The sequence below is a fragment of the Mustela putorius genome, unplaced genomic scaffold, assembly GCF_011764305.1.
Source record: "Mustela putorius furo isolate JIRA1106 unplaced genomic scaffold, ASM1176430v1.1 tig00000743_pilon_pilon_pilon, whole genome shotgun sequence".
In the NCBI taxonomy this organism is placed as follows: domain Eukaryota; kingdom Metazoa; phylum Chordata; class Mammalia; order Carnivora; family Mustelidae; genus Mustela; species Mustela putorius.
Window position 1 is genome coordinate 8939521 of NW_025421464.1, and position 22222 is coordinate 8961742.

Consider the following 22222-nt stretch of genomic DNA (forward strand, 5'->3'; position numbering starts at 1 on the left):
AGCCCCAAGCTAGAGAAAAGGAGATGAACACAAGCAGACAAGACCCTGCCCTCACAGAGCTTATAGTCAGTGGCACCTCTGAATTTTGGTCAGGTCTTTTTGAATGTATAATTGCAAATCATAAGAAATGATCCATGAAAGCAGCATGGGGTCACTGAGAGTGTTTATGGGGAGAACCTCACCATATCTGGGTGGCAGGGTGGGGCAGGAAAATGTTCCATAAGAAGGGACCTCAGACTCAAGCCTAAAGGAAGCTACTCCAAGGGGCTTGAATGATCAGTGAGGCCGTGTCCATGGGCAGAGCTGGGCTGCCCTTCCAGCGGCCAGGAGTAGTGCCTTAAAGCAGTGATCTTTAGGCTTGCTGCTTGCTTACTCACCAAAAGTGGTTTGCAAAGTTTGGTCCTTCCTTGCAAAAGGTACCATTTCTGGTGTCTTGTGAATATTGACCTTTTTTAGACAAAACTATAAAAGGTAGCCTATAGACTCTAAAAAAAAAATCATAGCAATTTCATAACCACCTTCATCTATTTAAAAAAATGAACAAGCTCTTGTGTAACAGATAGTTAACATTTTTCTTTTTCTCTGAGAACTAATAGTTTCATTTCACTTCCCCCACAGAACTTTAAGCTCATGTAATATACTTTGACACTTGAAAATCATTTATTGATCATATTTATCCACTACAAAAATATGTACATAAATTGACTTTTAAATTTTGTTTGTAATTCCTAGGGCTATACGGTTCTAAGTATTAAAAAGTATTTCTTCTATATGGAGATATCATTTTTATTATTACTAAGCTATGCATTAAAACAAGATGGATACATTACAAATTTTGATAAATATTTATTAAGCAGAAATAATAGAATTATATTGGAAATGTATTTTTTAATGAGATATATCCATGAAGCTGTTTATGTTTCTGGGGATGATTATCACTAATTACATGAAAGAAAAAGGATTTGGTATCAATTCTATTCCTTTTGTTTGTTTATCCATCTTTATAGATATTAAATGCTTAGACAATTTGTCCACAGAAATAAGTATATAGAAATGGAAGCTTCATTTTTAACCATTGTTACTCAAGTTATTATTACAACTGAATTATCACACAATCATCTAGCATAATAAAATATTTTTAATGTTTTGATTATCCTTTTATTTGGTGCCCTGGAAGTTTTTCATGTGAGTGCAATACACCATAATAAGATTCTCAATGGGCAAAAGATTTTTTTTTTTCACTTTTCATGGGAAACAGGAGACTATGACATAAAAAGGAGAAATTCCAGGAGACTTCTCAGTTAAAAAAATATTAGAAGAATTCATATGGTAATTGATGATCCAAAACCAAATTAGTTTATGTATCTTTTGGGAAAATATTTATAAATCCTCAGAGGTATAGATGCTTCAGGTTAAAGACCACTGGCTTCGAGGATCAGATAACCCTCCACTTAACTTTGGAGGCTAATAATATCCTTGGTTTCCTTCCAACCTGCTGACATCCCAAGGTGGGGAGAAAAGCCTTCTGGGTGGGTGTTGCTCAAACTTCTTCTGCCTTTCTTCAGGCTGAAGGATTTCCCACCATGATTCTTCAAACCATGCATCAGTGCAGAAAGAGGTCCTCTGCTGGGAATTGAATACCAGGAAGGGAACGGTGAAATGAGGTCAGGTGGAATGAGAATGGATTGCATCACTTGATCTTGGAGGTCAAGGAAAGCTTAGTTGAAAAAGTGACACATGATCTGAGATGTAACAGATGAACAGAAGTCAACTGGGCCATGAGAGGAAGTGAGAGAGGGAGAACATTTTAAGCAAATCCATGCATGGAAATGAACCGTGGAAGGAAAGATCATGAGGGGTCTTGTAAATTAGGGGGAAGAGGGCATATTTTCTTCTGAGTGCAATGGAAAACCATCAAATAGTTTTTTTTTTTAAATTTTTTTAAATCTAAGTATAGTTGACACACAGTGTTATATTAGTTTAAGGCATAAAATGTAGTGATTCCACAACTGTGTGTAATATGTTCTGTTCACCACAAAGGTAGCCACCATTAGTCCCTACACAATGCTAATACAATGCCACTGAGTACGGTCACCCATGCTCTGCCTTTTATTCCCATGACTCATTCATTCCGTAACTGGAGGCCTGTATTTCCCACTCCTCTGCCCTCATTTTGTTCATCTCTCTGCCTCTTTCCCCCTTCTGGCAACCGTGAGTTCATTCTCTGTATTTATAGGTCTGATTCTGTTTTTTGTTTGTCTACTCGTTTGCTTTGTGTTTTAGATTCCACATATGAGTGAAATCCTGCGGTATTTGTCTCTCTTGGTCTGACTTACTTAGTGGAGTACTCTCTCTGTCCACCCATGTTGTCACACATGGCAAGATTCATCCTTTTTATGACTGTAATATTCGTGTGTGTGTGTGTGTGTGTGTGTGTGTATACGTATGCATGCACCACATCTTTATCCATTTATCTATCCATAGGTACTTAGATCACTTCCATATCTTGGCTATTGTAAATATTGCTGCAATAAACATAGGGGTGTGTATTGAATGGTTTTAAAGGAGGGACTGACATGATCAGATTTTTCATTTCACTATGGTCACTCTGGAAACTACTAGTGGCCAAGCCCCATAAGGAAGCACAAATCCAGAAAGGAGGTAGACTGGCCAGTCCAGAGCAAAAAAGGACTTTCTCCTCCTCCATTCTAGACAGCAGACCTTGTTTTATGCAACCTAAGCTCATTGCTTAACTCTTTGCAATACCTTCACACTGAACCCCAACCCTTGTCTCCTTCTATCTATGTATCCTTTAGTCACTTCTCCACAAACCTGTCTGTGAACGTATATTTTCTTTTCTGGTCCCAGAATAGGACTTCACTCATACCTGAGCCCTGAGGGTATTCCAAGTCTGGAGATGACAGCATGGCTCTCCTTCCTCTTTCACTCTGGCCACAGACATGCAGCCAGCTGCTGGGGCTTCTACAGATTGATTCCCAAAGCCTACTGGCTCCTCATCTATTGCTGGCGTATGCATGGGTATCTGAGAAAAACACTTTTTATAAATTCCTAAGCTATGAAACATTTATAATTGGAAATTAAGATTCTGAAGGTGTCATACAGACCTCCATCTCCATATCTTTATCTTTTATTTATTTATTTGACAGAGAGAAATCACAAGTACACTGAGAGGCAGGCAGAGAGAGAGAGAGGGAAGCAGGCTCCCTGCTGAGCAGAGAGCCCGATTCGGGACTCAATCCCAGGACCCTGAGATCATGACCTGAGCCGAAGGCAGCGGCTTAACCCACTGAGCCACCCAGGCGCCCCATATCTTTATCTTTATTCCCCTCTTTCTCTATCACTTTACACACACACACACACACACACACACAGCCCAGAAGTGGATTTCTGTCTCCATAAGAGATAGATAAAAATGATCAAACACCCATTGTACACCCAGAGCTCTGTGAAAATCCCACAACTTCCTTAGAGACCTCTGGGCTACCATTCCCACTGAACTCCAGTTTGGGGTACCCCCACTCTTTAGGGTTATACCCCACTCATTCTGCTCCTACCCACGCAACAATTTTAAATTTGCATATAATTAGATTAGTGCAAAGTGTATGGGTATATAAATCCTTGCTGATAATTCTAGGAAGATTCAGGGATTTGCATGATAGCAACACAAACAGCTTCAAGTTGATTTTGAAAGTTCCTGAAGTCAAGTTCCTGAAAATTACTAAAATTCTAAAACCTAAACACCAGGCTCCTATCTTATTCCTTATTGTTTGACATACTTCTTGTCTTGACAGATTTCTTTCCTTGTTCTATTTTCCCAAACCAAATTATTGATCTGTTCCTTTCTTTGATGATTATTATGCCTGATGATATACAAATTTGGGTCTCATCTTTTCCAGATGCCCTTCTTTCCTTTTAACAGCTGGTGTGAGCTGTTAAAATAATAAATATTTCAACCCATTACATATATGATCATATAGTCAATATGGTACATATGATATACTTCATAATGTAATGTAAGACAACATAATATCTTGGATACATAACCATATTATATCCACAATGAGTGATTTACAGCTCCAAGAAACAATGTACATTAATAAAAAATAATTGTGAAACATGTATTTGACTATTAAAAACTCCTTTTGGGGGGCACCTGGGTGGCTCAGTGGGTTAAAGCCTCTGCCTTTGGCTCAGGTCATGGTCCCAGGGTCCTGGGATCGAGCCCCACGTCAAGCTCTCTACTCAGCGGGGAGCCTGCTTCCTCCTTTCTCTCTGCCTGCCTCTCTGCCTACTTGTCATCTCTGTCAAATAAATAAATAAACAAAATCTTTTAAAAAAAAACTCCTTTTGGATAGAATGATGTTCTGGGTTAAATTGTTTTAATGTTTTATAATATATGATGAGAAAAATGCCAGATTCATGGAATATGGATTGGTATTAAATAGCAAAATAATATATTGTAGAGTAAGTCTGGGATGTCTGGTTTTGGGGGAAGAAATGTGATTTGTTTTCTTTCCTGTAAACTTCCTCAAGTCCTTATTATGTCACATGAGGACGTTTACAAATATCTTGATATGATACACAAAATTTTCCAAACACATCTGACCACAGAACACTTTTATCCAAAGCACATTGCTCCCTAGAGTTCTGTAGAACACTCCTCAGAAAACACAGTAACTGGAGAATTGCTCAAATTGTATCTACTTCTTAATGCCCTGGGATTCCCAGCCCCCACCCTAAACCTGTTAGCAAACCCCCTTTCTAGGCAAGAACACCCATCATTCTCCCGTCTACCTTCAAGTCATCCTTTCTGGCTACTTCTGGGGCAAAAACGTTTGGTCCACATTCCAGTGATTTAGATTGATAATCTCTGTGTATTAAAAGCCCGTTCAAAACATGAAGTAGACTCAGCAAATAACTTTCTAGAGAAAATTGAATTGAATTGGATAATTTGAGCTCCTTATGAGTAGGACCCAGATCTTTGTGGCCCCCTTATGGTAAGCACTTAGTAAACAGCTGTGAAATGAATGAATAGTATTAACACAGAAATGTCTACCCTTTCCCTAGAACAGAAAATAAGACATTGCATGCGTTTACATAATGTTGTTTGGGGACTGACCTTACAGTATTTAATGGAAATTTTCATTGGTGATCCCAGGCTCCACGCACCATCAAACCAGTCTTGGCATCTGTCAACATCACAGCCTTGAAGGACATCATTCCGGTACTCCCACATCTTTCTGATTTCTTAGAAGTTACTTTGCCTTTGACCTGTTTACACCCTGTCCAAGTTCTAGGTAAATGATTCAGGATATTCCTTCTCCATTTTTTTTTTCACAAGTTCTTGGTCAACTAGGATGAGGAGTTTGAGAGCTGAACTGAGGAAGTAAAAATGTAACTTGGACGTCTGAAGAAAACCACTCAAGTTTCTAAATGCATTGACTTTCTCGAGTTACAGTAAAAAGGGAGAAAAACACATCTTGGAAACTGCTGTGGGTGCACATTTGTACTTTGGAGCCCTCCACCCCAAGAAAGTCATGCAATGCACTTCCCAGAAGAGTGAAAACAGAGCAATAAGAAAGGGGTCTTCCTGGGCCAAAGCCGAGTGCCGTCTCTTAGCTATTCAGTTGGATGAGTTTCTTCTCTACTCTGCTTAAAAAGACATTTCATTCTTGAATAGAAATTGTCTAGATAGGGACCCTCTGCCATGACTGTTCAGTATCTGGTCTTGGGGCAGAACTGGGGATCACTATCACTTTGCCAAATAGGTGTCTCTGGAGACATCCTCATCTTTTCCAGCTGGATCTTACCACCTTCTCTCCAAAGCTGAGCCAAGCCTAGCCTTCTAATCGTTTTCCCTCTCCTTGGCCATCTTTGGACAACTGTTGGTAGCCATGTTCATGTGAAGTTGCAGGAGGAAGAAAATGTAAGTATTTCCCTGAGGACCTCAGATATGCTTTCTACCAAGAAGATGACCATTGAGACTTGGTCCTCCACTTCAGATTCTGTAAATGTTGGGTTCTTTCCCCTCTATCTCTGTCCGAGAAGCAGAATATACAAGAAAACAAAATTTGGTCAAATAGACCTTAGTTCAATGCAGGTTCCACTGTTTCCCAGGAGACACTAGAATGTTCCAGATACAGTGGCCAGTGATGTTTACAAAGATGAGTAAGACAAAGGTCTGATCTCAAACCGTTTCCAGTCTAGTGGGAAATGAAGGGATATGGGAAGATGTTTTATAATAACTATGATAAGAATGTTTCGAGGAAGACTTCAATCTAGATTAACTTCATCTGTGATACTCAGGAGATCTAGACAGAGATGGGAATGTTTTAAGTGGGTTTGAAGTATAAGTAAGGATTTTAGTAAGACGGCTATATTTTTCTACAAGAACAAAATCCTCTAAATATAAATGGAAAACACAATAAAAGTTTATTCCCTGCAGAGTTTACTTCTCCACAGAGTAACCTAGCTTCCCAAACTACATGATTTCATTGGTTCTACTGTTCCCTAGGACCTCAAAACCCTTCTTCTGCACTGTCACTGGATCCTCTCCCTCTTTATGATGAAGACACAGTCTTTCAAGCTCTGCCTCTCAAGCCTCTATGTACAATGAAGACACAGACCTCTCAAGAGGCTTTAGGGCCCAATCAAAAATTACCTCACCTCACTGCTATCCACTTTATACATAGACAGAAAGTCATTGTGCCACTTAACTGCAAAGGAAGCTGGGAAATGTAGTTCTCCTGTATGCCCAGGGGAGTGAAAAAATGAGTCTGGTTAATTCATAGTACTGAGAGTGCCAGAATAGGAGAAGGGAGAGATCTTTCGTGGGAAAGGAATGGGGATTTAGCTCTGGCAATATCAGGTGGGTCACTCAATAGGAGCACTAAATGGAACTTTTTTTTTTTAAGAAAAGTGTATTTGGAAACTACTCAGGAAAATTAAAGGCAGAACTTTGAGATTTTAAGCAATAGGGTTGAGAAAGAGTAAAATGACATGGCGATTCACAGACCTGTACCCCTGGGGCTAATAATATATTACATATTAATAAAAAAAAAAAGTGAAGAGTAAAATGAGAGTTGGTCTGCCATCAGATGGGACACAATATCCAACAGGGGTCAGCTCTGCCCAAACCAACTGAGCCATCCTGGCAGCCTCAGCTCTGCCCTAAAAAATATACACATTTGTCCTCCATTCCCTGCACAAAGGGACAAGTCCCCAGAAAGCTCCCACAAGGAGGATTTGAGCTATTTAAAAACATGAACTTTTCCCTTTTCCTTTCATATGTATAGACAGACCCCAATGCCAGAAACCCAAAGACCTTCAAGTAGACCCATACCCCTCAGGGCAGTGACTTTCAGTCCTGCCCTGAATCCCAGGCAAACTTCCCGCACTATTGTGAACTAAAGTATCCAGCCCATAAGTCAAAGATACAGATAGTTACCAGGTGGGTTCAAGATATTGGATTCAGAGAAGAGAACTTTGAAAAACAATGGAAGTGTGGTTTGAGATATAGTTCAGGGGTCCGCACAGGAGAATTCTAAAAGACGACGACCTTGGCAACCAGAGTTGATGCCTACTGTCTTCTCACCTATCTTTGGCAGGTTTTGAGATCAGATATGCTAACGGACTCTAATTTCCAAACAATCAGTCCAAGAGAATGTATTTTTTTAAAATTTAAATGATTTTTGACCTTAATTTGTCTTGATAAATTATCCAGCCCATAAGTCAAAGATACAGATAGTTACCAGGTGGGTTCAAGATATTGGATTCAGAGAAGAGAACTTTGAAAAACAATGGAAGTGTGGTTTGAGATATAGTTCAGGGGTCCGCACAGGAGAATTCTAAAAGACGACGACCTTGGCAACCAGAGTTGCCAAATTTCATGTAATCCAAAACAATTTGAAGTTACCTAAAATCTCGCCACTTAAAAATTGAGTATTAAATGAACATTTTCCTAGACACCTCTCTCTCTCTCTCTTTTTTTTTAAATTTTTATTTTTTTTTATTTTTTTTATTTTTTATAAACATATATTTTTATCCCCAGGGGTACAGGTCTGTGAATCACCAGGTTTACACACTTCACAGCACTCACCAAAGCACATACCCTCCCCAATGTCCATAATCCCACCCCCTTCTCCCAAACCCCCTCCCCCCAGCAACACTCAGTTTGTTTTGTGAGATTAAGAGTCACTTATGGTTTGTCTCCCTCCCAATCCCATCTTGTTTCATTTATTCTTCTCGTACCCACTTAAGCCAAGATTTTATTTGTTCCAGAGTCAGAGAGTGTGAGCAGAGGGAGGAGAAGATGGGATGTGGGGGAAGAATCTCAAGCCAACTCCACAGCAAGCATGGAGCCCAATGTAGGGCTCCATTTCATGATCCTGAGATCATGACCTGAGCTGAAACCAAGAGTTGGATGCTTAACTGATTGAGCCACCCAGGCACCTCCTAGACTTCTCTTTATACGTAAAGGTAAATGGATAGTTGGATGGATGGAAGGAAAAGGGGGGGGGAGAATAAGAATATATTATAATGGGGGCATCTGGTGGCTCAGTCAGTTAAGTGTCTACCTTAAGTGTCTACCTTCAGCTCAGGTCATGATCTTGGAGTCCTGGGATTGAGACCCATGTCAGGCTCCCTGCTCAGCAGGGAGAAGCATCTCCCTCTCCTTCTAACCCTCCTCCCCAGTTGTGCTCTCTCTCTCTCTGTCTCAAATAAAATGCTTTTTAAAAGAACATATTATAATGGAACTATATGTCCCAGTGTAGTATTTTTATACTTTAAAAAAAAGCAATGATATTTATTGATAATTCAAAACACATACACACACACACACACACACAACTTCAAAGAAACTGTTTACAGCTCATCCCTCATGGTGATAGGAATTCCTTCACCTAAGGAAGTCTCCTTAGCCACTGAAGCCACCATGCTATTCATCACTCCTCAACCTTTCTTAATTTCTTCATTGACCAAACATTTATTGAAGACCTATCATGAGCCAGGCGTTAGGCCAGTGTAGGGAAAAAGCAGTGAGCAAGACCAACACAATCCCCATCCTCATGGAATGCGGGTGCAGAAGAGTATTTCTCGGAGTAGGGTTCAACATCTTAGGGCATCTGGTTTCATGGCATAGTGTGAGATCCAGGAACCTGCATTTTCAACAGCTGTCCCGATGATTTGGATGTATACCTCAGTTTAAAACCACCCTGCTAGTAGGGCATTGCCCAAAAAAGGCATGACGTACACATGACGGCTCCAAGACAGTAATCCAGGTCAAGAGAAGGCAATGGGTCTGGCTGATGGAGCTACACATTTTGGACAAACCCATGGTGTGATTATGGGTCTCACTTAACTTATGGGCAGATCTAAGTTACCACTGAAATGAGGAGTTTTTTGTTGGTTTTTTTTTTCCTCACAGAAAGCAGCCTCTTTGAGGATAGTGGACTTTGGCAAATATTTAAGAAGGTTACGTCCTTTGCATAACCTGGTGGACACATTTTCAAGAATTTTGATGCAGGAATGTTAACCCCAATTTCTATGAATATCTGCCACCCATGACTTCTTTGTTCCCTGACAAATGTCATGAGGACTTAGAATCTTTAGACAAAGATTCCCAGAGGACAAAACAGTGAATGCTTAAGGATGAGAGTCAACTTCCTGCTAAAAACTGAGTGTCCCCCTTGAAAAAGGCAACTAAAAAGGCAACTTTCTCCTTTGCTATTTGGCTGAAAGTTTCAGATCTACACTCTAGGTGCGAGAGAGGTTATTACACAATAGGGACCCTGAGACCAGGCGAAGAAAGATCTAAGGAAGAGGAAGCTGTGCTTTCCACATTTAAATGACACTACCTAGCAAATGACAGGCAACCAGGTGGGAATCTGCTCACAGGATTCATGCAATTATGTAAATTGAATGAATACACTATTTAGAAAATATATAATATTCAGATGGCAACATTCAATTTTTAATCACCCTCCAGCCCTTTAAAGATACGGTTTGCTAAAAACTAATTATAAATATTATTTTACAAAACGCTGAAGCCATGGGGGTCTGCTTAAACCTCTATTACATAATAACATTTATTATTTCAATGAGTGAGTGAATGAATGTTCGAGAAAATAAAATTAAAAGACTGGAAATTGGCTTTTAAAAATCTCTGAAATGTTAAAATAATTATCACAAACCCAAGGCCTTTCTCCATGCTAGCCTATAATCTTTGTGTATACATATTATAGCGAGATTTAGTGTCTCATTTTTTTAAACCAATATTAGGTTAGGCAGAAGAAAAGTTTAGTGGGTTTAGACTCTAGGAAAACAAATAGTAATTGCCACAAGGGAGGTTTAACTGATAGCTCGATAATGAGGAAAAAAGAAAAAAAAATGAAAAAACAACAACAACAATACAGTTTTAAAATTCTAAAATCGCAGGTTTCTGGTGACATTCCATATAGGGACGAGTAGCCCTATATGCACAATACAGAGCAATAATTGATATTCATGCAAATGACTTCAGGTTATCAAGAAGGTTTAGGGATCCATCCATCTATTCCAACTCAAAAGATGGGGAGGTATCTGATACACTTAACATTTCCTTCATGGTTAGTTGTTAAAGTTTTGGTATTTTAAGGGTTTGGCTTCCATCATGGGTAAAATTCACTTGGTCAGAAAGCCTGCTGCTTCAATGACTAGAGTTGCCAGATTTAGCAAATGAAAGTACAGGGTGTGCAGTTACATTTGAATTTCAGATAAACAATGAAACACTTTTTGGTATAAATTTATACTGCATCCAATTATTGGGGACATAATTATGTCCCATGCAATATTTGGGACACACAAAGGAAAAAAAAGTTGTTTACTCGAAATTTAAATTGAATCGGGTATCCTGTGTTTTATCTGGCAACCCTACCAATGACTCAAAAGGAACCTGGTGATGCATCTCAGGGGTAGTACATTCTGGAATGGTTGCACTTGAGAAAGCCTGGCTGATTCTACAAGTCAGTTCGATCCAGCTTTTCAGAAGGAATCTGTAAACTTTAGGACAAAATAACTTCTTAGGATAATAAGTTTCCTCTGAAAGTCTCAGGTCAAGTGAGATCAAGGCTTGAGACACACCTGCAGGAAGTTTGCAAATAGAGTACGTTCTAGGGAAGTAGGTTTTAAGAAGTTAGTTCACTCCCTAAGGCCCCTGGTAAATTCACCTCCACAGAACTGAGCTCTGTGGTGAAGGAGTTGGGTTGTACTGAAGGGAGCTGTGGGAAAAGGGGTCATGAGCTCGTTTCTAAAGCTGCTACAGAATATTGAGAATCCTCAGTCCTCTGTTTCCCTCCTCTGGGTCTACCACTCCTACACTTCTCCCTTCTCCGGAACTTCTCATCTTAGCCCTATTTCTGTGTTTCTGTAATGGTCTGTATTGTTCTCCGCGATATGGTGATTTATAATAAAAGATCCATATTTGGTCTTCACCCCCATTTCTGACACAGAGCTCCTAAGACCCTTGGAATTTCCTAAGTGATGAGAGCGATAAAGGTGTCTTATGTTAATAAGGTGACTTTCGGACCTCATGGAAGGATGAGGACTGGTGGCCAGGAGAACCATCCAGGTGACTGGAGGAATGGAACTTTCAGTCCCACCCCCAGACCTCCTGGGTGGGGAGGGGAGCTGCAGGTTGAGCCGATCACTAATGGCCAATGATTTAATCCACTGTGCCTACATAATGAAGCTTCCCTAAAAACCCAAAGGACAAGGTTGGGAGAGCTTCGGGGCTGGGTGAACACATGGAGGTGTTGGGAGAGCGGTGCTCCTGGGGAGGGTACAGAAGCCCGGTGCCTCTTCCCTGTACCACACACACAAATACACACACACACACACACACACACACACACAGAATCGGGTCCAGAACCCCAAAAGCTTCTCTCCCTAGGTTCAATAAAGGATGGGGAATGTATCTTTTTAACTTTATCTTCCCAGGGATTGAACACATAATATGTGTTTGCCTGGATGGAAGAGAGGTCCGATGGAAGGACAATACCATTGAAAATATTCCATTGAGTTCCTGGAGAGGAAAAAATTAGCTCTTTTTCTTGTACAAGAACAAACCTAGTCCCTTTATTCATATCAGCCCCAAACTGAAAAAGTCCCTGTGTCCTCATTATTGGTAAACACACTGGTGTATTAACCCAATGGAATCCTGCTTCGCGATCAAAAGTAATAAACCACTAAGGCACACAATCCAAAATATTATGGCAAGGGATAGAAACCATACAAAGAGTACATAACGTATGATTCCATTTTTGAGGCAATCCAAACAGACAAAACTAACTTAGGGCAGAAAAATACAGGAACAAAGTTTGGGAGGTGGAAGGAGCGGGGATTGATTGGAAAGGGTCACCAGAACTTTCTGGGAGATGAGGCTGTTCTGCCCCCTTGATAGTTACTTAGATCGCCTACAGGCATAAGTCTTTGTCAAAACTCAATCAATGTGCATTCAAGATTTGTATGTTTCATTGTAAGTAAATTTTACCTTATAAGAAGAAATACCTGTAAACATATCAAAATCTGGTTATGTGCAAATGTATTTAGGGCGAGTGTAGTGATAGCTGCAATTTGCTTTGAAATGCATCCAAAAAGCCAAATGGATTGATGGCTGGATAGAGGAATACCCAGACGGAAGACGAAGCAGGCACAGTAAAATATTAATGACAGAATCCAAGCAGTGAGCCTATAGGTGTTCCCCAGAAAATCCTGTCAATTTTGCTATCGTTCTGAAATTTTTCTCAATCAAATGTTGACATAAAAAGAAACTTCTGATTCACATCATGGTCCAACTGTGTCACTCGAGAAAGAATTCTGAAGTTCTTGGGATAGTTGAGAAGCTTTCTTTGGGGGAGCAGTTACCTCCGAGGCATTCTGGGGGACTGGTCCCTCTCTGACAAGCCGGACTGGGTACAACTGGTGAGAATTATACTCTTGTTATCTTCCATCACCTTGCCCATTCCTGCACTTTCTCCCCTGAAAACCCTGCCTTTTCAATTCAAAATAGGAAGAGCCCCAGTACTTTCTCCCTTTCCTCTTGCACCAGCCTCCTCATGGGTCTTTGACTTTTAACCCTTTAGTGTCTGGCTGAAGGAGCCGGTGTCAGCCTCATTAAGAGTTGATCAGAGACACCAGACTCCCAGGGTTCACCGGACCTTGGCGGCTCCCTCCTGCAGAAGCGGTGGCCTGAGCACCGCTCTCAGGACACATTTCTGCAGCTGCTAAAGAAGAGCATTTACTGCGGTGAAATTTAGGCCCAAGGGGAACTCGAACATCATGCCCAGGATTAAAAGCGACATGCGACCCAGGATTAAAAAGCTGGCTTCCAGAGAAAGAAGCAAGCTGATGCTTTCGAGTCCGTCAGATTCAGAAAAACTGCCTGTGGAATTCGATCTGTGAAAGGTCCGGAGACTTCTCTGTGTGATCAGTCAAAAAAAGAAAGAGGGAGAGAGATGAGGATAAGGAATCCCTTTTAATAACAAAACAAAGCAAAGCAAAATGTCACAGATGCCCTTTAAAGTGAAGAGAGGAGGGATCCGTCCTGTCCTGTTCGGTTGGAAATGTCTGTGACTTTGTGTCACCTCCTGGCTTTAGGATGTGGGAGATACATCATAGCTGAAAGCCTCACTCTTCAACTGCAGGGTCTCCCCAGCCAGGAAGCTGCGGGAATCCAGGACCTATGATGCTGGGTATTCCAACCTTTGTGTCAGGAAGTCTGGGTCCAGTGACCTTCTACTTAGAAACAGACACAAACTCTACCCACTGAAATAAGGTAGGAAAATGTGTTCCCCATCACCGAAAGTATTCAAACTGACACTGGACCAGATAGGAGGGATCACTAACGACAGTTAAAAGATAGAGTGGTTTTATGGGCTGAGTTATGTCCCCCACTCCTGTGTCCTGTTGAATTGCCAACCCCCAATATCTCATAACAGAACAGTATTCGGGAATAATCTTTAAGGAAGTACTTACATTAAGTGATGGCATTAGTGTGAGGTTCTAGTCCAATATGACTGGTATCCTTACATGAAAAGTGGGAGACACCAGGGCCACATGCACAGACAGATGACCAATGAACAAGTAAGAGGGCCGCCACCTGCACACCAAGGAGAAGGGCCTCAGAGGAAACCAACTGTGCTGGCACCTTGATCTTGGACTTCCAGGCTCCAGAGCGATGAGAAAAAAAATTTCAGTTATCTAAGCCCCCTAGTCTGGAATATTTTGTTATGGAAGCTTGAACAAGCTAAGGGTAGATGGTTTTCCAACTTCCATCTTTGCATGTAAGCTAGGTGATGGCAAGATCATTGACTTGTTCACTAGAAGATTCCAAACACCTGCCATAGTCCTTGATGGAGAGTAGGCCTTGTGTAAATAACTGTTGAGTGAATGAATTTTATTAGATTTTCTGAAGAGTTCTGTGTTGATTGGAAGTCCACAGCCAAGCACAGTGTTTTTTAAGCTTACTCGTTGGACCTTGCTATAGTTTTATTACATTTACTATATATAGCATGTTGCATTTCTCTGGTTTGATTTTAGAAAATGTGGGACATACAGGCATTAAAAGAAAAAATAAGTCTTCTGAAATTCCAACCCTAAGATGTAACTATTGTGAACATTTGGATCACTTTTGTCATTCCTAAAAATATACACATACATAAGTTTAAGACAAATTGTAAATACAATGTTTTTTCTTCTTTTCACAGAAGGTTGTAATATATTTTCCTATCACATTACATATTTTCTCATATAGGATCTGTCAGGTATGCATATTTATTCTATGTGAGAATGGAATATTGTTTAATCATCTAAAAATTGAGTTAAGTACAACAGAAAAAATGAAATAAATTTACAAGTTCAAAAAATGTTAATTTTTAAAATTGCATTTAGGGAAGTGACGTATTTTCCCATTTTTTTTTTTAAGATTTTAAAATCTTGAGTCCTGGGACTCAATCCCAGGACCCTGAGATCATGACCTGAGCAGAAGGCAGCGGCTTAACCCACTGAGTCACCCAGGTGCCCCGATTTCCCATGTTTTAATTGACTATTTGAACAGTCCCTCCTTTATTTTATTTTATGACTTTTCTATTGTTTTATGTCTAGAAAAAATTTCCCCATCTCTGAAACAGTTAATTAATCACTTCTATTTTCTTTGGGGACATTTCCATTACCAAACCAATACATGCTCATGATACAAATTTTGAAAATACATAAGAGTTAGAAGAATAAAAAAGTCATCTCTAATACTCTGACCTTCTATTGTTTTCTTTTCCATCAATTTTCAATGTATTTTTTTACATGTTTGTTATCATATCGTACCTATAAAATTTTATATGCTAATTTAAAATTTATCTATATGATTTAAAGAACATCTGATCACTGTATAAAATCTAAAGACTACACAGCATTACTTGGAGAAAATGAAAACAAGTAAATCTGATCCCCCAGGCAGAACCACTGTTAACATTTAGTATACAACATCTCCTTCTAGTTTGTTGTATATATTTTTACACAATTGCAGATGTGCACTATGCACAAAATTGCCCTGATTTTGTTTTTTCATCTAAAATTAATACATACTCATGGTAGAAAACTGTGTATCCAAATGCATAAAATAGAAAATTAAAATTATGAATAATGGTGCCATTCAAGAGAATCATCATTAATAACTTTGCATATTACCTTATAGAATAATATTCACATGTGTTCTTTGAAAGTAACAAAAGAATATACATATAAATCATGTATATTTATATGTGATACATTTAAGACAAGATTCATAGGTTTTCTACATAAGATTGTAAGCTTAATAATTAGTATAAACTAATCAAGTCCTTTGAGGTTTGTTGTTTTCATCTGTATTTTTAAAGTTCTCAACTTTGACCTCCACGTTACTGACTTGATTTTCTGCAGAGAAGTTCTACCCTCTACTCTCTCCAATGATGATTTTAATTATCTTTTTGCAAATTCTCTTCCTATGTAAACCAGCTCATCACCATTTTTTTTCCATTTCTATTTCACGTTTTTATTTTTTTTTTTCCATTTCTCTCTCATGGTTTTCTGCTCATCATTCAGGATTTATATGAGAACTTTGGAGTTTTTTATGATATTTTCTCCAGTTTACTTATTCTTGTTGTTTCTTAATTGAACTTTTAAAATTTTTGATCATTGTAGTTCATATGTAGTTTTAAGAAATAACGCAGAGATCCCATATGCCATTTCCAGGTTCCCTCAATGGTAACATCTTGTAAAACTATAGTCCAGTATTACAACCAGGATACTGACATTGATACAGTCAAGATACAGAACTGTTCTGTACCCTTCTTGCTGCTTATACTCATACTTATCATGGTCACCCTCTCTTTGCTTCCCTTTGTCCCTGACCCTTCAGCCATTAATCTGTTCTGCATTTCTATAATTCTATCATTATAAGAATGTTATATAAATGAGACAATGTGTTATACAACTTTCGGAGGTTCGTTTTTTCACACAACATGATTTCCTGGACAGTCAACCAAATAGTTTTGTGTTTTTACATTTTGAGACATTTACATAAATGACACAAAATTTTGGTGAACACACCTTCCTGTGGTTCCCATAATCATCAATGCCTGGCATTCACACATTCGTGTCATTTTTCTTGTACATGAGACCTGCACCTTGCTTCTAACCCATGAAATGAGGTGAAAAATGATGCAATATCTGTGGTCATGTTTATGGGATTATGTAAGATTGTGACACCATCTTGTTAGAGTCTCTTTATCTCTTGCTTTTTTTTTTTAAGATTTTATTTATTTATTTGAGAATGAGAGAGAGAGACAGAGACAGAGACAGAGATCATGAGCAGGGGGAAGGGCAGAGGGAGAAGGAGAACCAGAATCCGTGCTGAGCACAGAGCCCCACACAGGGTTTGATCCCAGGACCCTGAGATCATGACCTGAGCTGAAACCAAGAATCTGATATTTAACCAACTGAGCCCCCCAGATGGCCTATCCCTTGCTTTAAAGAAGCAATCTGCCACAGAGCAGGTGGCTGTATTTGGAAGTCCATGTGGCAAGCCATATTAGATGGCCTCTCAGAGTTAAGGATGACCTGACAAAATTGAAACCTTCCATTCTACAGCCACAAGGAAATGGATTCTACAAAATGCTAAGGGAGTTTGGAAGTAAATCCTTCACTGGTAGAGCTTCTGATGAGACCACAGCACTCACTGAGACTAGGAATGTACCTTGGTGACATACTGAACCCAGGTAAGCCATGCCAACTTCTGGCCTCCAGATCCTGTGTGACAAAAACTGTGTATTACTTCAAGCCCTGAGTTTGTGGTAGAATGAATACCATAATATATTGCAACTCATCTTTTTTCACTCAACATTGTTTTTAAGATTTGATATATTGTACTATATATATATTGATATATACAGTATATATATATAATATTATATTGTATATACTGTATATAATTGTATATACAATATATATTGTATATATATTAATATATTGTACTGCTTTATAGAATTTTAACATATACAAAACCATGACTTCTCATTCCACCATTAAAAAAAGATGTATCTTCACTTCTTAGACATTAAAAAAACAAGTGCTATAGAGAATATCTTTATACTTTCTCAGTACACACACAACAGCTTCTCTAGAAAAGTGTATCTCAGAATAAAATCGCTGGGTCAAAATATATGTACATCTTTGACATTATTATGTATTGTCAATTTGCTCTCAAAATTGGTTGTGTAATTTTGGCACAGGAGAGTTCCTGATTCTCTACATCTTCACCAACACTTGGTATGATCAGACTGTCATTCTTACTAATGTAATCTTGTGAAATGACTGCTTTTTGTTCCATATCATTAATTACAGTGAGGCTAAGCTTTTCATATGTTAATTGATGGTTTGGGATGACCTATTCATGTTCTTTGCTTATTTTTCTATTGATAAGTTTTCATTTATCTTATTGGTTTATAGGAAGCTACTTTGTATTCTAGATGTTTATCTTTTGTAAACAATGAATTGACATAAAATTCTCCTACTTTATAAATGATCTTTCAAGTTTGCTTATGGCCACACACACACACACACACACACAGAATTTTAAGGTCAAATACATCTCTATTTTTCTTTATACATTGTACATTTGGTATCCCGTTAAAAAGTTTTCCTTCCCTCAAAGTCATAAAGGTATTCTCCTACATGGCTTCTAAATCTTTTCAGGTTTGCTTTCATAATTGGGTCATCATACACTTAGAATTTATAGTTTCATAGTGAATATTATTCAAGCACATAAAAGAAGAAAATCCTGCCACTTGCAACAACATGGATGAACCTGGAGGACATTATGCTAAGTGAAATAAGCCAGATAGGAAAGACAAGCATGTATGAGCTCACATATACATGGAACCTAAATACAGTTAGAAAACTCTTAGAAACAGAAAATAAAATGGTGGTTTCCAGAGGCAGGGAGAAATGGGGAGATGTTAGTGAAATGGTACAAACTTTCAATGATAAGATGGATAAGTTCTGGGGATTTAATATACAACACGGTGACTCTACCATTAACAATAATAATGATAATATGATAATGTATTGTATGCTCCAAATTTGCAAAGAGTGTAAATCTTAAGTGTTCTCAGCACCAAAAAGCAACACAAAACAAACAAAAACCACCCAAATGACTTTGTGAGGTGATGGATGTGTTAATTGGCTTGATTATGGTAATCATTTCACAATGTCTACATATATCAAATCATCACATTGTACACCTTAAATATACACAATTTTTATTTGTCAATCATGCCTCAATAAAGCTGGAAACTCATGCCATCTATACAAGACATATATCCTTTGGATATCTGGCCTAAAGCTATTTTGTGTGTGCATGAGAACATAAGCTTTCCTAGAACTATTTCAACACAGCTACACAAACGTGGAGAGTCCAGTGGGGTATTGCACTCACTGAATTGTTTTACATAGCATGTCATTGATTACCCTTCAACTTATTCTAAATAGGAGGATCCAAAGTTTGCCACCATTTTATAAATGGTAAAGAAGACACGGCGTAAGTGAAAGGCATTTCAGAGTCCATTTCCCTCACTCCTTGACCATATCGGCTCATTTCTGCTCTATTTTTTCAAAAGTCTATCTTCTTCGTGACCATGCTGAATTCTCTGATGACAGGTTAATGCTGCCAAGCTAGCAACTTGAAATGAAGTAATTTTAAAACCTGCATTCTAATAATGGGAGTCGCTCACTTTTGAGCCTATAACTAATTCAAAAGCAATTGAAGCCTCCTAAGGAGAGCCTGCTGTAGTGGGAAGCAATCCCCCGGGCTCCCGAGTGAAGCCCTGAGACAGGCTAACTCCATCAGGCAAATATGCAGGCAGGCAGGCTGTCTCCTGGAAGAGAGAGCCCAAAATAGAATAAGGATAGAGTTGATCACACCACCATCAGGCTATCCGATCAACTCCCTTAAAAGTCCGTGCTCCTACAAAACAAGCTCACCCTGATGTATTGCACTGATCGCAAGTGGGACTTGTACACTGTGCATACATTTCTCACTAAATGCCAACAGAATAGCACCTTTTAAGTGTGGGGCACCTGTTATGCACTGAACACGAGAAAACGTAACTGCTCTATAGTTTTGAGCAGCACACAGTCGTTTCTTTGAACATTAACAGAATGACATCAGTGTGTTTGAGGCAGTGGTGGGTGTGCTTCTCCTATCAGTGTTGAGATGTCATAAGGGTGCACATGTAAAATAAAAATTACAACTAGACAGAAGTGTCACTGGGGTGCCTCGGTAATAACAGTCAATTAAGGGTCTGACTGTTGGTTTCCGCTCAGGTCTTGATTATAGGGTTAGAAGATCAAGCTCTGCTTTGGGCTCCATGCTCAATGCAGAATCTGCTTGAGACTGTCTCTTCTCCCTCTGGCTCTCATGGTTGTGCTCTCTCTCTCTCTCTCAAGTAAATAAATCTTTAAAATAACCAACTAATTAATTAAAGTATCACTAATAAATTGTACAAGAAGAACAGGAAAAAATAGCTCTGTCAGAGTAAATATGATGACTTACAAATAGGGGGATGCTAAATGAGATAATTCTCAACAATTATGAAAAGTGGGAAAATACCAGCTGATTGGGGGATTTTGCTTCTCTGCAGTCTTTCATCCACATGGCGGGTTTATTACCCCCAAGAAAAGGAAGGCAGAACAGTCAATAAAACTAAAAGACAACCTCCTGAATAGGAGAAGATATTTGCAAATGGTATATCTGATAAAGGGCTAGTATCCAAAATACATAAAGAACTTACACAATTCGACACCTAAAAAAACAAATAACCCAATTAAAAATGGACAGAAGACATGAACAGACATTTCCCCAAAGAAGACATCCAGATGGCCAACAGACACATGAAAAGATGCTCAACATCACTTGTCATCAGGGATATGCAAATCAAAACTACAAAGAGATACCACTTCACACTGTCAGAACAGCTAAAATCAAAACCTCAAGAAACCACAGGTGTTGGTGACAATGTGGAGAAAAGGGAATCCTCATGCACAGTTGGTGGGAATGTAAACTGGTACAGCCACTATGGGAAATGATACGGAGTTTCCTCAAAAAATTCAAAACAGAACTACCCTGCGATCCGGTAATCACCTTACTGGGTATTTACCCAAAAAATAAAAAACGTTCATTTGAAAGGATATATGCACCCCTATGTTTATTGCAGCATTATAGCCAAATTACGGAAGCAGCCCAAGTGTCTAATAATAAATGAAAAATTTGAAAAGACGTAGTGCATATGTATGTATATACAATGGAATATTATGCAGCCATATAAATAATAAACTTTTGCCATTTGCAACAACACGGATGGAGCTAGAGAGTATAATGCTAAGTGAACTAAGGCAGAGAAAGACAAATACTATGTTTCACTCATATGTGGAATTTAAGGAAAAAAACAAATGAGCAAAGGGGGAAAAAAGAAAGAGGGAGAGGGAAACAAATCAAGAAACTGACTCTTAACTATAGAAAACAAACTGATGGTTACCAGAAGGGAAGTGGGTGAGGGAATGGGTGAAATAGGTGACAGCAATTAAAAAGGACACTTACCATGATGAGCACTGAGGAATGCAGCGAATTTCTGGAAAAAAGAAAAGGGAAGGCAGTTTCACAGCTCGGTTCCGAGTTTCAATCTAGACTTTAAAGCCCACACTGGATAGTCTTGAGAGGTAGATTTCCAAAAAGAGAAAAGGATTTTTCTCAGACTTCCCCAAACTAGATGTTTACATATCAGGAAGTAAAGCTTAGAAGGAATAAGCATGCGGTAAATCTTGGGCAAACACAGGCATAAAAATGGTGAAGGGAAATGTCTCCACACAGGAAGGGTTAAGTCATCCGTGTGCTGGATGAGGGCACAAGAAAGTAAAGAGCACAAAATGAAAGACTAACACCTCCCTCCCCACACCCTGGAGGAGGGGTAAACCGCAGTGGTCAGGAGCTGAAACACAAAGATGAGAATGTCTGATGTCATTCTCCCAACCCTACAAGGATGCATAGTGTCTCCACTATGTCCTTATACTATCTTAGGAAGGAGGCAACAGGCTGGGGCGGGGTTGGGGGAAGGAGGTGGATAATAGAACCCTGGCTGCAAGGGGTTAAGAGCACAACTGAGTCATTGACCTAAACACAGAGAGACCAGGTTTTAAACGGACGATATATCTTTGATGGGCAAGACCAAGGGCTTTTCATCAAAAGAAGTCCTGGCAATTTGAAAGCAAGAGAGTGCAGTTGTAGAGATAGTTGTAAAGGTAGTTATGTTCACTTAAAGGTAAGAAATGATGAGTTTAAAAGCCAAAGTTGGATGTTGGAAGTTTTGGTGAAATAGCGGAGCTCTTTGATATTATTATGGCAAGGGACCCTTAAGGTATTTGGATACTTGACCTATCAGAACATCCCTTCCTTTATATTCCAGAACAGATGTACCCAGGATCATAAGAGTAGGTGGGAAACCCATTTCTCGGCCTTAAATCACAAACCAGAATCACATTAACCGGTGCTGGGTCAGGTGGAGAACACTTTAAGGAGATAATTAGTTCTGATTGGTTTCACATTTAACCACATCACTGGGATACAACAAAAGGTGAC

The 22222-nt window shown here is 39.1% G+C and overlaps 1 long non-coding RNA gene across 1 annotated transcript; it reads right to left on the minus strand.

Moving 5' to 3' along the window:
• Positions 1-822: 822 nt before the first annotated feature.
• LOC123393129 lies at positions 823-21539 on the minus strand. Its single transcript, XR_006607873.1, has 2 exons — positions 21188-21539; positions 823-1771 (listed from the first exon to the last, which is right to left on the minus strand). It is a non-coding gene; the product is annotated as an uncharacterized LOC123393129 (long non-coding RNA).
• Between the last annotated feature and the right edge of the window lie 683 nt (positions 21540-22222).